The sequence below is a fragment of the Balaenoptera physalus genome (genome assembly GCF_965194825.1).
Source record: "Balaenoptera physalus genome assembly, chromosome: 17".
Taxonomy (NCBI): Eukaryota; Metazoa; Chordata; class Mammalia; order Artiodactyla; family Balaenopteridae; genus Balaenoptera; species Balaenoptera physalus.
Genome location: NC_138895.1, coordinates 81,478,928 through 81,492,249, shown reverse-complemented (window position 1 = coordinate 81,492,249; position 13,322 = coordinate 81,478,928). Strand labels below are relative to the sequence as shown.

Sequence of the window (13,322 nt, the reverse complement as noted above, 5' to 3'; positions counted from 1 at the left end):
TCATGTGGAGCCTCAGGTTCCTTTTCTGTAAGAGTGAGAAAGGGAATGATAGTAGTTCCTACCATGTGAGGTTGCTGGGAAGGTTAACCCAGTGCCCCACACAGCAAGCCCTCATGACGGGTGGTGCTGCTGTTCTTGTCGCCCCATCGTCGTTGGCAGTGCTGTCTTGGTGATGAGGATGATGATGGAGGGGGAGGGGGAGGAGTGGGAGGAGGAGAGGGTATCATCATCAGCATCATCATGGTTTGGGCCAATGCTGATGGGCTGGTTTGGACCAATGCTGATGGGCTGGTTTGGACCAGTTTTGGGGGGAGTCAGGGGGAGCAGGGAGGGGTGATGACTTCTGTGTCCTTCCCACCCTTGGTCCTTCCATGTTGACAAAGTAAATTAATAAGCACAGTGAAGATGTTGGTATAAGGTTTCCTATGGCTGGACACTGAGTCTTTTCCATGGAGATGTGGTCCATGAGCCCCGCGGTAGAAAAAAATTCAGAAACGACAAAAGCAAGGCCAAAGTGCGTGGTGTCCAGTGAGCTTCCTTTCGCATCCCGAGGGTCCTTCTCTGGGGGACCAGAGCCTTCAGGGCAGGAACCCCACAGAGAGGCTGCGTTGTCGTCCCTTCCTGGACCCACAGCGCCCTCTGGTGTCTGGAAGCCAGAGCATCGCTCCAGTTTTCCTCTGCAGGGGTCCGCGTGATACTGGGGAGATCTCTGCCCTTTGGGGGTGTTCCTCTTTCCCTTAGGAATCTAGCACCTGGGGGAACGAGGGCAAAGAGAGCTTTCGTTTTGTGCTCAAATGTGGGCTCAGGTGATGGAAAGAAAGCAGGTTCGGGGAGTTGGGCAGACCTGGTTTGGATCCCAGCTCTGCAGTGGCTGGGTGAGCGTTGGGTGGTGTCTCTCTGAGCCTCAGCTTCCTCATCTGTAAAGTGGGGCCATTGATGCCCACCCCTTAGGGCTGTTGTGGGGCTTATAGGAGGTGGGCAGTGCCTGTGACAGCACCTGGCTTAGTCCCTGGGACGTGGTAGCGCATGTAAAACTCTGTCCCTTATCTTTATTCCGTTCTTTTGTCTGCTAGAAGCTATTGCTAAAATCCATAAAAGAGTGACAGATATGCTTCTTCAGTAAACAGCATTCAAGTACCTAGTACGTGGGAGAGTGGTGGGTTCACAGAGCTCTAAAACATGGCTTGGGCCTCCCCCAAAGGCTCACTCACCAATTCAGCAGAGGAGACATGCACACACATTCTGGCACGTGGTTATCTAATCATGAGTGTTTCTTCTTTTTCCTGGTCCTTAATCGAGTCTGTTGTGCCACCTCCATCCTCCACCCTGTTACACACTCAGAGGGTGACGACACTGTCAGGAGACCCTGCCTAGGACACCGGTCACATCAGCACTGCACCTTGAGGGTTTCCCAGGATACTCGGTGTTGTACTGCTGGGGGTGCTTAGAGAATGAAACTAAAAAATATCTAGGAAATTATCGTAAGCATAGTTCCAATGAAGGGAAAAACAGAAACAAAACGATCTCAAGCTGACTCTGTTCTTTATAAGTACTCTTAACAATGACCAACCGCAGCAAAAAATGGAAACAACCTGATGGAAAATTGCATTTCTTCAACCAGAAGGACATAAGTGAAAATTAGGAAGCCCTTATATATGTAGATGTGCATGCAACATGGCGTAAATGAAATAGTAGAATAGGAAGCCATATGCGCTCACACACAAAATGCGTGTGCAGCGAGAATAGCCAGTGCACTGGGGTAGTGGGATTTGGGATATTTCATGCCTTGTTAGTTGCTTTTTATGTTGCTATAACATTAGTACTTTTGCTAAACAAACATTTAACTAACAACTAGAGCTTAAACTTAATATGATGAAACATTTTAAAATAATAGTATATTTACAGTTGTTCATGCATGAAATCCAAAAGCAGTATTATTTTGGAGGGACGAGCCCTCTCTCCCAGCATGGGGCATTTGCTGAATCCTGGACACTGTGACAGCTGGTCCCAGATGACAGAACATAGCAGCGGGTGAGGGTCAGGCTTTGGGAACCTGGCACTGCCCGTGTCCTGCTGTGTGACCTTGGAAAGGTCATTACAGTTCTCGGTGCCTGTTTTCTCATATGTACACTGAGGAGAATAGTAACAATAATAGGCTCTTGTAAGACTGAAGTGAGGGTTAAGTGATTGCATCCACGGCAAGAACTTAGCAGAGCACCTGGCAGATGAGAAAGCATTAGCGGGAATCAGGTCTAAGCCACCCGGGCACTGGATTTACTCGGAGCGTGATGGTCAATTCGGACACATTATCTACATTAGTCCAAACAGAACGACAGACTCAGTACTTTCACTGAGAAGCCCGGGGACGGTGTTCTTTCCCCCAGGGCCTGGGGCTGTGCGGTGAGAGCCCGGATATCCCTGCAGCCGTGCAGTGAGCCAGGTGGGTAGGGCAGAGGTGACACACACAGGCTGGGCCCAGCGTGGACCCTTGTAGGTGACGTTGCAGGGCGGAGTCGAGGCTCCCCGAAGCCAGCGTCGCCCACTGCTGGACACACAGGGCAATGCATTTCCTACCGGGGCTCTTTGCTTTCTTTACGAGCAGCTGCTGGTATTAACATTTGAATTAGAGTTGGGATAGGATGTAGAAGGCGGCCCTCAGATAGAGACCAGCCTACACCTGGTGCTGAGGAGACTGCCCCGCCCCCCGTTTCCCTCGAGTGGAGAGTAACAGAGGACAGGGCAGGGAGAGGGCTTGCAGCCCCTCATCAAGTCTGGCTCACACCTTGTAGATGGTGGGGGCCCTTGGGAGCCACAGGGGATGGGATTGTGGCAAAGTGTCCCGTAAAGCCATGCTTGGGTCAGCAGCTGTGTACTCAGCACTTGGTAGAGGGTGGGGGGGAAGAAACCAGAACAACAACCACCAAAAAGTCCTTTCTTCAGCATTTTCACAGAAATCCGTATGGCAGTATATAAAACTCTGTATGGATTTTGTGCTCGGATTTCACAGTGCGGTGCCCCAGAAAAACTATGCGAGCAAATAGAAGGAACTCAGCTGAATTTTATTGGGCTGGTTGACTCAGTAGCAGACAGAATTTTAGGTCACGCAAATATCGGTTCCTTGTCTTTTATGGCTTTCTTCCATTTTTATGGGGACCATAAACCTGACGGGGAAAGAGGAATCTGAGCCAGACAAATAGCAGAGGCTGTTCTGACTTCCTGGGATGCTGTCTCTAGAAACTTCAGCCAAATGCCCTGCAGCGGATGCCGGAGCCGAGTGCAGGTCATCATGGGGGAAGTCCTTATGGGTTGGTTCACCATGAAGTTAAACAAATAAGGTGCCGATTGGAAAACCGAGGAAAGAGGCCATGGCCATCTTGATGGAACTAAGGAGGGTTGTTAGAAGGCCAGGTTCGGAGCTGTCTGCTGAGGTGGGCTGGTCCCCGGGTCTGAGAAAAGTAGGTTCCCCACATGCGTATTCCAAACCAGGCCCCCGAGAAGCCCGGTGCCTCGTGTTCTCTGGTGATTTGAAATTGGACAAAGCAGTCTCCCCGGCATTGCTGTGGACCTGAAGGTCCAGCCTCTCAGGCAAGGCAGTGGCTTGAGGAGCGCTGGGGGCTCACGTGCCCCGTGGTGGGGCGGGGCGCCTGGGGTCCCTCAGCTCCGGATGGCTTCCTTGGCTCATTCTTGCTGTCCTATTTGAAACATGCAAATGCACGTGAATTTGCGTTTGATTTTCAAACGCTGCTGTGGTCACAACATTCCCTACAGACCCCCGCTCAGCGGCTCTGTGGTACTTGGAGGATCAAGTCCCCTGCGTGTTGGCCCCGAGCGACCCTGCCCCGTCTCCGTCTCCTGCCAGTTCTGGGTCCATCTCTGGGTCCGTGTTTCCACCTCCCCGGCCTTGATTCCTCCTCCTCGCACGTCCACCGCTCCCTTCTCCTGTGGAATCCTGGAGAGGCTTCTGATGCAGTAACCTTCGGGGCGTCAAGCCCGGAGCCAGGTGGTTCCACAGTCACTGTCTTAACTCAGTCCTCCCAGTGAGAGCAGGTGGAGGGTATCACCATCATCATGTCATGGAAAAGGGCGCTGAGACTTAGGAAAATGCTCCTACACATCGATGTTTTCACTGTAGAAGCTATAGGAAGAGGACGAAGTAGTTTATAGGGAGCTCTGGTTTGTTCAAAAGTGTAACACCTACCCAGTTTAGATCTAGTCCTGTGCTGGAGGGCTGGAGAAGGACAGCAGAACGACGGACATGAACTTTGGAGTGGGATTAATCCAGCCATCTGCACTGAGAGTCAAGGCGGGTGGAGGGGTGGAGGGTGAAGAGTGTCTAGAAAAATACCTGCATCACTGCAGAGCTCACAGGGCAGAGAGGTGGGTGGCGGGGACGCTCCCGCTCCCGTGGTCCTGATTAGCCCGCCGCCTGAGGTCTGAGCTGGCTGAGAGCCCTTCCTGTGAAGCACCACCGCAGTGCACGTCCCACTTCATGGGACAGTCAGACCTGCTCTCACAGTGACACTTCTCTGATCTCAACGTGACAGACGCACCTTGTGCCATCCACAGTGTGAAAGACTGAGTCCTTCCCACCTGAGTGAGTTCTTTCTTTGGTGTCTTTCAACGGCAGGCTGTACTTGAAATTGCGAGATGAGAGGATTTCGTGGAGGTGGAGATGGACCGTACAGGTGGGTGGGGAGTGAAGCGCGGGGTCTGCTACGTACAGATTTTCTTCCCAGTGCCTCCCTTCCAGAGCAGTGACCAAGAAACGCCCTCAGAAAGCGTAAGGTGCTTCTACATAGCACGGGGTTCTGGTGTAGGTGAGACGTGTGCCGTTGCAGGGGATGATGGAGACACTTACTTCTCAGATTCTGTCTGAAGGGATGGGTGAGGGCGTTAGCAGTGGCAGCCATGGAGAACTCAGTGGCCAGCACTTGGTGATTTTGTCTGCAACAGTCGAGCGACTTTGTCTCAAAGAAGGTGCCTTGTAGTGGAAAGAATCATGACATCAGCCTTTTACTGACCACTTGATATCTGCCAGCTGTTGACTTTATGAGTATCAGCCTCCTGCAGCTCCTTGAAGGAGTCTGGAGCATGCCCAAGGGCACAGAGTGGGGGGTGAGGGGCTGAGGTTGTGTCTGTCCGACCCTACACCCCCCATTCCTAACCACTGCACTGGACAATGCCGGTTCCCTGCCCTCCCCCAAAAGGGATGCTTTTATCTGAGAATTCTTGACCCTCAAAACCCATGTACCTTGTAGGAATCGACTTATTTTATGCAGTGACTACATTATAGAGCCTCTTAGCCATAAAGTATAAATTATATGTGTGAAACCTCTAAGATGAATTTATGCCATTTGCCTCTGGCTCTGGGTCTCATTCTCTTTTTTCACAGCTGGCTTAATCAGCGCCCCCGACTCCTATTCTTAGCCTGTGCCTTAATGTGCATTATTCATGGTTATCGACTTGGATAACTGTGGTCGAGTGCCTTCTATTTTTATCATAATTAAAGGGTTTAGGGGAAAATAGGTTCAGCTGCTTATGTGCCCTCAAATAGCCTTGTAGGTTGGGGCAAAATGCTGGGAGTTAGAATAAAGATGCCGCAGACCCTGTCCGTGGTGCTGCAGGACACGTTGGGGAAGTTTTGAGTTCACGGGTTCTCACGGCCCCAGGCAGAGCTGGAATAGGAAAGTCTGCACTTTTTCCAGCCCCGCCTGACACTCAGGCTCTTGCCAAGTTTCATGGCCCAGCCACAGGGCCAAGGGCTTCATACAGCAGGGGAGAGCATTTATGGGAGGGTAAATGCTGGACTGCTAGGCAGCTGGGCTGGGAGGGCAGGGGAGGCCACGGGCATGCACCCTAGACACCGACCGGCTGGACTCAGATCCCAGCTCGGCCACTTAGCAGCTGTGGACACTGGGCAAGTCAGTTACTCAACCCCTGCAACCCGTGCTTTCCTCACCTATAAATTGGCGACTATAATTCTACTGGCCTCAGAGGGTTACAACGAGGATGAAATGAACTAATGAAAATAAATGACTTACATTTGTAAGAAGTGCTCATAAATGTTAAGTATAATTACCGTGATACCAGCATAGTTTTCCACCTTTTACACCAAGTGACATCTTCTGCGTCCTCTGCATCCATGAGGTCTTATCCCCAGGGCCGGCTGACAGCTGGGAAATGCCAGTGTTCCCTGCCTCCCCCAAGGAGGACTTCTGTAACTCCCAAAGCCTCAGGGAGCCTGGGGAGTGTTATTAGAAAGCGTGTTCCAGGTGGGCTGCCGTAGAGGTGTAAGGTGTCTTTTCCTTTCTTCAGTTCATCCAAAATAATTTGCAGAGCATCTAAGAATAATAATGGTCCCCCATATTTACAACTGCTACTGTCTGCCGGGACTGACTCACACACAAGCTACTCAGTTTTGGGGTAGAGATGGTTGTCCTCGTTTTACAGGCCTATTAACCGTGTGACCAGGTGCAAGTGACTTTCTCTCTCTGTGTGGCCAAGCCAGGAAGTGAGCTCATGTATTCTGACATCACAGAGAAGTGGTTCTCAAACTTGACCAGGCGCCCAAACCCCCTTGAGGGCTTGTTAAACCACTGTGCCAGGCCCCGCTCCCGGTCGGTCTGACTCAGTGGGGCTGTGGTGAGGCCAGAGAATCTGCCCTTCTGACAAGGCACAGGTGATGCTGATGTTTCTGGCCCGGGAACCACACCCAGAGGACCACTGCCCGGAGGACTCCTCAGCCCCACCCTAGGGCCTGCTCCGGCTCTACCAGTGGAAGGAGAGGGGTACTAACATGGCACCTCTCGCAGCGAAGCAACGTCTTCGTCAGTATTTCGGGGGAAAGCTCTGATATTTAATTAATCGAAAGAACAGGGGAAATATCTGTTCTCTCTTGTCTATTTTGCCCAGTGAAGTAACCAGGTAATTCCTAGAGCTCTGGTTCTGACACGTGGGCATATGGGTGGATAATTTCCTGCCACGTGGTACCCACCGGGGGCTCCCAGTGAGATTACTGAGGCAGTGTGTGTGTGCATGAGGGGGTGGCCAGAAGAGAGGTCAGAGCCTTGGCTTGGAATCAGGGCCCCGATTTTGAGTCACAGCTGCCAGTGTGAACTGGGGGAAAGCCTCTCTTCCCCGAGCCCTGGTTTTCATCTGTAATGGGTTTCACATGCACTATCTATGGTCATTTTCTTTTTTTTAAGTTTTTCATCCAGATTTTATTAATTCAATTCCATAATGACTGTGACATATCATAAAGATGAAACAAAATGTATTTTGTTTATTTAAAAAAATTTTTTATTGAAGTGTAGTTGATTTACAACCTTGTGTTAATTTCTACTGTACAGCAAAGGGACTTAGTTATACACATATATACATTCTTTTTTATGTTCTTTTCCATTATGGTTTATCCCAGGATATTGAACATAGTTCCCTGTGCTGTGCAGTAGGACCTTGTTGTTTGTCCATTCTATATGTAATAGTTTGCGTCTGCTAACCTCAAACTCCCACTCCATCCCTCCCCCACCACCCCCTCCTTTGGTAACTACCAGTCTGTTCTCTAGGTCTGTGAGTCTGTTTCTGTTTCGTAGATAGGCTCATTGGTGTCATATTTTAGATTCCACATATAAGTGATATCATATGGTATTTGTCTTTCTCTTTCTTACTTCATTTAGTATGATAATCTCTAGTTGCATCCACATTGCTGCAAATGGCATTATTTTGTTATTTTTTATGGCTGAGTAGTGTTCCATCGTATATGTGTATATGGTCATCTTCTTAAGCTGAGTGATTTCCTTTTTACAGGTGAAGAAAAGAGGTTCCAGATAGTTTACTCCAACTAACAGAACTTGATGCTTCTTTCAAATTTCCCTGTGTACAAAGCATTTTCCAAAGCATTGTCTCAAGGCATCTTACAAACCACCTTGGGCCAGAGGTACTATTACTCCTTGCATCACCCTGTTTACAGACGATGAAGCTGAGACCCAGGAGGGGAAGTCACTTGTTCTGCTCAGCTAACGGGCAGCAGAGGCTTCATGCGAATCCAGACCCTCCTCTCCAGTCTGCTCCTTCCCTCTCCTCTCCTCTCCTCCCCCTCTCTCTCATCTTTCTCTTTCTCTCTTCCCTCCCTCCCTCCCTCCTTTCTTTCCTCCCTTCCTTCCTTTTTTTCCTTCCTACCTACCTACCTTGCTCCCTCCCTCCCTCCACTTTTCCTGTTTTTTTGTACTTTACTGTGGATCCTGAGCTACACATATTCCCTTTAAAGATCTCCCTGTGACGGACCTTTCCAGTTCCAGGGCAACCTCCAGTCTGTTCCCCACTTCTTTCTTTGACCCACCTTATGGACTTGCGAAAGTGTTCTTAGTTCTCAACAGAATATAAACAACGGGCATTTTAATAATATTTTATAGTCTACCACGTTATATCCACATTCATTTTCCCGTCTGGAAGCAGCATGAACCTCTATCTTAGGAAAGATGAAACTGAGGTTCAGAGTGGCAGCATGACTTTCCTGCTGGGATGTCAGCGGACGGCTTAGGGCTGTAACTCTCTCTCTTCAGAACATCTGCAGGCAGCTGAGTCCAGGTAGAGGACTCTGGAAAGTGTGTCATGGGGGCATGGTGGTATTCTGTGATGTTAAGAGGAGGTGACACTGAAACATGAAATATGCGGGTCATGTTCACTTTTCCTTGGGGACACAGTTTTCAATGGCAGGAACCCATCTAAAGAAATGCCTGGACTGCATCATGACTTGAAAGTGGAAATTTCTCAGAATGTGTCTGTTTGCAGTGCCAGCTTGGTTATCCTAACCATGATTCAAATAAGATTAAAAAAAAAAAAAAAGATGTTACCTTCTCAGACAAAGAAAATATTCATCTCTAAAGAGTCTCAGTTTCGGGCTTCCCTGTTGGCGCAGTGGTTGAGAATCTGCCTGCCAATGCAGGGGACACGGGTTCGAGCCCTGGTCTGGGAAGATCCCACATGCCGCGGAGCAGCTGGGCCCGTGAGCCACAACTACTGAGCCTGCACGTCTGGAGCCTGTGCTCCGCAACAGGAGAGGCCGCGATAGTGAGAGGCCCGTGCACCGCGATGAAGAGTGGCCCCCGCTTGCCACAACTAGAGAAAGCCCTCGCACAGAAACGAAGACCCAACACAGCCATAAATTAATTAATTAATTAATTAATTTAAAAAAAAAAAAAAAAAAAGAAAGAAAAGAAACACCTGGGAATCTTTCGTAAAATGCAAAAAAAAAAAAAAAAAAAAAAAAAAAAAGAGTCTCAGTTTCTTTGACTACCAGTGCTCTAAAGCCAACTTGCCAAGCTGTCCCTGTCCTTGGGAAGCACAAATCCTGCAGGAAGTTTATGACGCCTACTTACAGATGTAAACTGAGACTCACGGTGTTTCGCTAACTTGACCCAGGCCATTAGTACTGAGTGACGGAACAGGATTTGAAGCTGCAACTTACTGGCTCTTGAGACTGTTGTTTTCCTGTAACAGTTTGCTGTTCCCTTTGTCCCTGGGGGTTTCATACCCCCAGGGCTCATTCCCACAGGGCTCTGGGGAAGGAGTTAGAGCACAGGGAACACTTGTGGGGCCTGGGGCCACGTGGGCGCGGCTCACACGGAGGTGACGGAGCCCTGATTCCCATCTCGTGGAGCTCCCGTCTTGTGATGACACAGACTCACACAGATACTTGTTGGGCCTCTACTGGAAAGTGCCAACAGAGCTGGACATGTGACAACTGTGGGCACAGGGGAGGTTCCAGAACTCTCTGGAGTTCCCTCTGGCATTGTCTCTGGTCTTCTCCCTGGCTTCCTTTATAAGATGGTCCTGGAAACTCCGTGCCCTGCTGCTCTCCCCGCTGTATTCCTGAGGCAGGAGCCCACCTAGACCCCCCTTCCCTGCCTGCAGCCGCGGGACCCCCCACCTGCAGCAGCCAGAAGACGGGCTGGCCTTTCAAGGACTGGGTAACCCACCCCTGGGGCCAGCTCCGCACCGTGTCACCCCAGGAGGGCTGATCCTAGAGGGGGGCACTATGGGAAGCGTCTCCTTTTGGGAAGTTGTGAATTTATCCCTAGTGTTGTAAGGAAGCAGAGTTAAGTAGGCTGGTCCCTGCCATCTGGAAGCACACAGCCTTTTGCGAAGATCAGAGCAGGATGGGGCAGGAGATAAAACGTGGCCTTGGAGACAGGGCGTCTGGGGAGCTGAGCCCACCCTGTCGTTGACCCCCAGCATCCTGGCTTGGGGCAGAGCTCCTGCCTCCTGCGAGGCCTTTGGGGACGCTCTGATGCTTTCCCAGGGAAGGACGGCTGGCTGAAGCTGAGTGGGGCTGACCTTGATCCCTGGGGAGGGAGAGCAAGGCTGGGCGCCCCGGCCTCAGCCGCCCCAAGCTGCTCACCAGGCCATGGAACTGCTGGGTAGCCACTAGAGAGTCAGGGTCCCTCTGTGCTCACGGGCTGCATGTGAAGACAGCATGGAACGCTTAGCCCACAGGGTGGCCGAGCATCCGAGCGGGGCCGTGCGTGCAAGTGCCAAGTGCTGTGCAGACGACGAGGCAGACTCGGGGCCCTCAAGTCTGATCTCCCACTACACGCGCTGTAACTTTGCAGAGTACTGAATCCCTGTGTCTCCATGTCGTAAACTCTGAAATGTAGGTAGCAGTTGCATCTCCCTGTGGAATTGTTGTGAGGACGGGTCGAGCACACCGATGAGGGTAAAGAGCTCAGAACCTGGCAGGTCGTGAACGTGCAGCGAAGACTGGCTGCCAGCAGCACGTCTGTAATATTTCCTTAACGTTATCTTTAGTATCCCGTTAATATTACTGCTGGTTCTGCCATTAGCGCTAACGATAGCGATGCTGGTTGGTGTCTGGTTGTCACTCTGCATTGCAGAAATCACTTGCATCTGTACTGGTTGCCTCTTTCATCCTCGGTTGAGTTTCACAATAGTCAGATAGAGGCACAGGCAGGCAGGGCATTCATGCCTGCTGTGTGGGTGTGGAAACAGAGGCTGAGAAATCTCCGGCCACAGCTGCCCCGCCCTTACAGGGACAGTGGAGACAGTTGGACCCCAGAAAGCACCTCATCAGCTCCCACCTGTCCTGAGGAAACAGCCACTGCAGAGAACCCTGGGCCCTCGATATCGAACAATCCTTCCTCTGTGAAAATACCCAGACTGTTCGCCTGCCTTTGTGTCCAGCCAGGGAGAGTCAGACGTTCCCTAAGACCAACGAGAAAGTCTCTCCGCTTCGGAAATCCCACCTGAGTACAAGGCTTGCCAATCAGAGACTGTCTCCGTCTTTCTTCTTCTTACTCAATAACTAACTCCCTTTTAACGCTTTTGAACCCCTGCTGATGGCAGCCTGGTCCCCTGGACGCACGTGGGTGAAGGACTCGGTTTTGCCCCCGAGGAGGTGCAGGGTCCCCGCACGCGCCCCAGGGGCAGGTCAGGCGGGCAAGGACACTGCAGAACCGCCATCCACAGAGCAAGTTTAAGGCTTCGAGACAACCTGCCGTGAAGGAGCCTGTTCAACTTTATTTAACTGCACTTCACAAGCTTATTTGACCCAAGAACCCGGCAGTCTTCCCCCCACCCCGTCACACACTAACTACAAATCAAACAGGTATCGTCCAGACCAGCTTTGGAAATGTTATACGAACCCCCGCGGAGACACTTCATACTGACGCAAGCTCCACGGTGTCTGTAGTTGTTTCCGTTTTTACAGAAAGCGAGACCGAGACTCTGAGACCAAGTAATTTGTCCAAACTGGCCCACCCTCCTCTAAGGGATGGTTGCAGGAGCACCAAGGTTACACTCAGCCTGCCAAGTCCCTGAAGTCCCGCCCCCCAGGCTACCTTGCCTGCGACATCCCCTCTGGAAGGTTCCACTCAGATTAACTGATCTCCTTAGTGTCCAGGACTAGACCCTCCCGGCCCCAAGCTGAAGAACCAGAAACCACTTCCCAGCAAATCAGTGTTTCGTGGGAGCACAGGGGCCCTGTGGGCACCGTTAAATTGCTGGGTGACGGCAGGAGAGGGCACCTCGTGTGGCCATGATGACAGCGTGCTGGGGGTAGAGGTGTCCCTCCAGCAGGGGGTGTGCTTTACTGCCCCAGCCCCCTCATCCTCCCAGCGACCCTGCTGGTGTCACCCTCCACGCTTGGACGAGGGGCGAGCGCCACACAACCTTTCAGAGTGGCTGCCTTTGGGGTCACGCAGCTAGAAAGGTGCAGAGCTGGGCCAGAGATGTCTGTCTGTCTGTTTTTCTCTCCAATATCACAACAACTTAGAATGTTGAGACCATGGAAGGCACTTTGTAGAAGTTTTAAAAGTGTGTGTGTTTGTGTGTGTGTGTGTGTGTGTGTGTGTGTGTGTGTGTACATAGATACATACATGGTTGCATCTTAATTTATAGATAAAAACTAGAAATGTATAATGTGTGTTGTGTCTTTCAGAAAATAAGACCTGTCTCAAGGGCTTATTATGAGTACTAAATAGCGCAATATATGAAGACATCCTACAGGGTCCAGCCCTTGGTGTTTTCTAAATATAGATTTATCAGTTCAGTCATTCATTGAATGTCCAGCATCGTCATTTCACAGATGGAAAAGCCCAGAAAGAGGCACTGACTTGCTCTGTGTCCCCCGGAAAATTGATGGGGAGGGGGCAGCTGGGATGAAGGTCTTGGTGGAATCCTTCGATTTGAATCAGGTGGTGCGGGAGCTGGACAGGCGCGGAGGGCTCCTGGATTTCCCTGTTGTTGAGTTGCCCCCAGTCCATCTCCAGGAGGCATGGTTGGGGGGGACGAGCGGGTCCCCACAACTGTTCCATGAGCGTGCCTGTCACATGCTTCTGCACAGTTCATTAGAATGGAGTTTGCCCCAGCTTAAGAAACATTTTTAATACCTGGTCTAGCCCAGTGGTTCTCAACTGGTGTGATTTTTTACCTCCCGGGGACGTTTGGCAATATCTGGAGGCATTTTGGGCTGTCACACCTGGGGAGTGCTACTGGCACCTCAGGATGCTGCAGGACATCCTGCAACGCCCAAGGCAGCCTCCCCACCCCCGAACGAAGAATCATCAGCCCAGTGCTGATGGGGCCCAGCTCAAGAACCCTGCTCCGGCCTGCTGCTGTGCTGACATGTGTGACCCTGGTCCTGGAGGGGGTCAGCCACACGGCGAGTTAGGGGAGGGCGGGGCAGGGCGTCTCACTCCCACTGTCAGGTGCGTACGTACCCCCTGGGGGGTCTTGTTAAAACATGGACCCTGATACAACAGGCCTCCTGTGAAGCCTGAGAATCTGCATTTCTCACCCTCTCCCAG

The 13,322-nt window shown here is 51.1% G+C and overlaps 1 protein-coding gene across 1 annotated transcript in view; it reads left to right on the top strand.

Moving 5' to 3' along the window:
• Positions 1 to 13,322, top strand: part of COL22A1 (collagen type XXII alpha 1 chain) — a 243,258-nt gene that overhangs the window by 75,083 nt on the left and 154,853 nt on the right. The window lies entirely within an intron of this gene.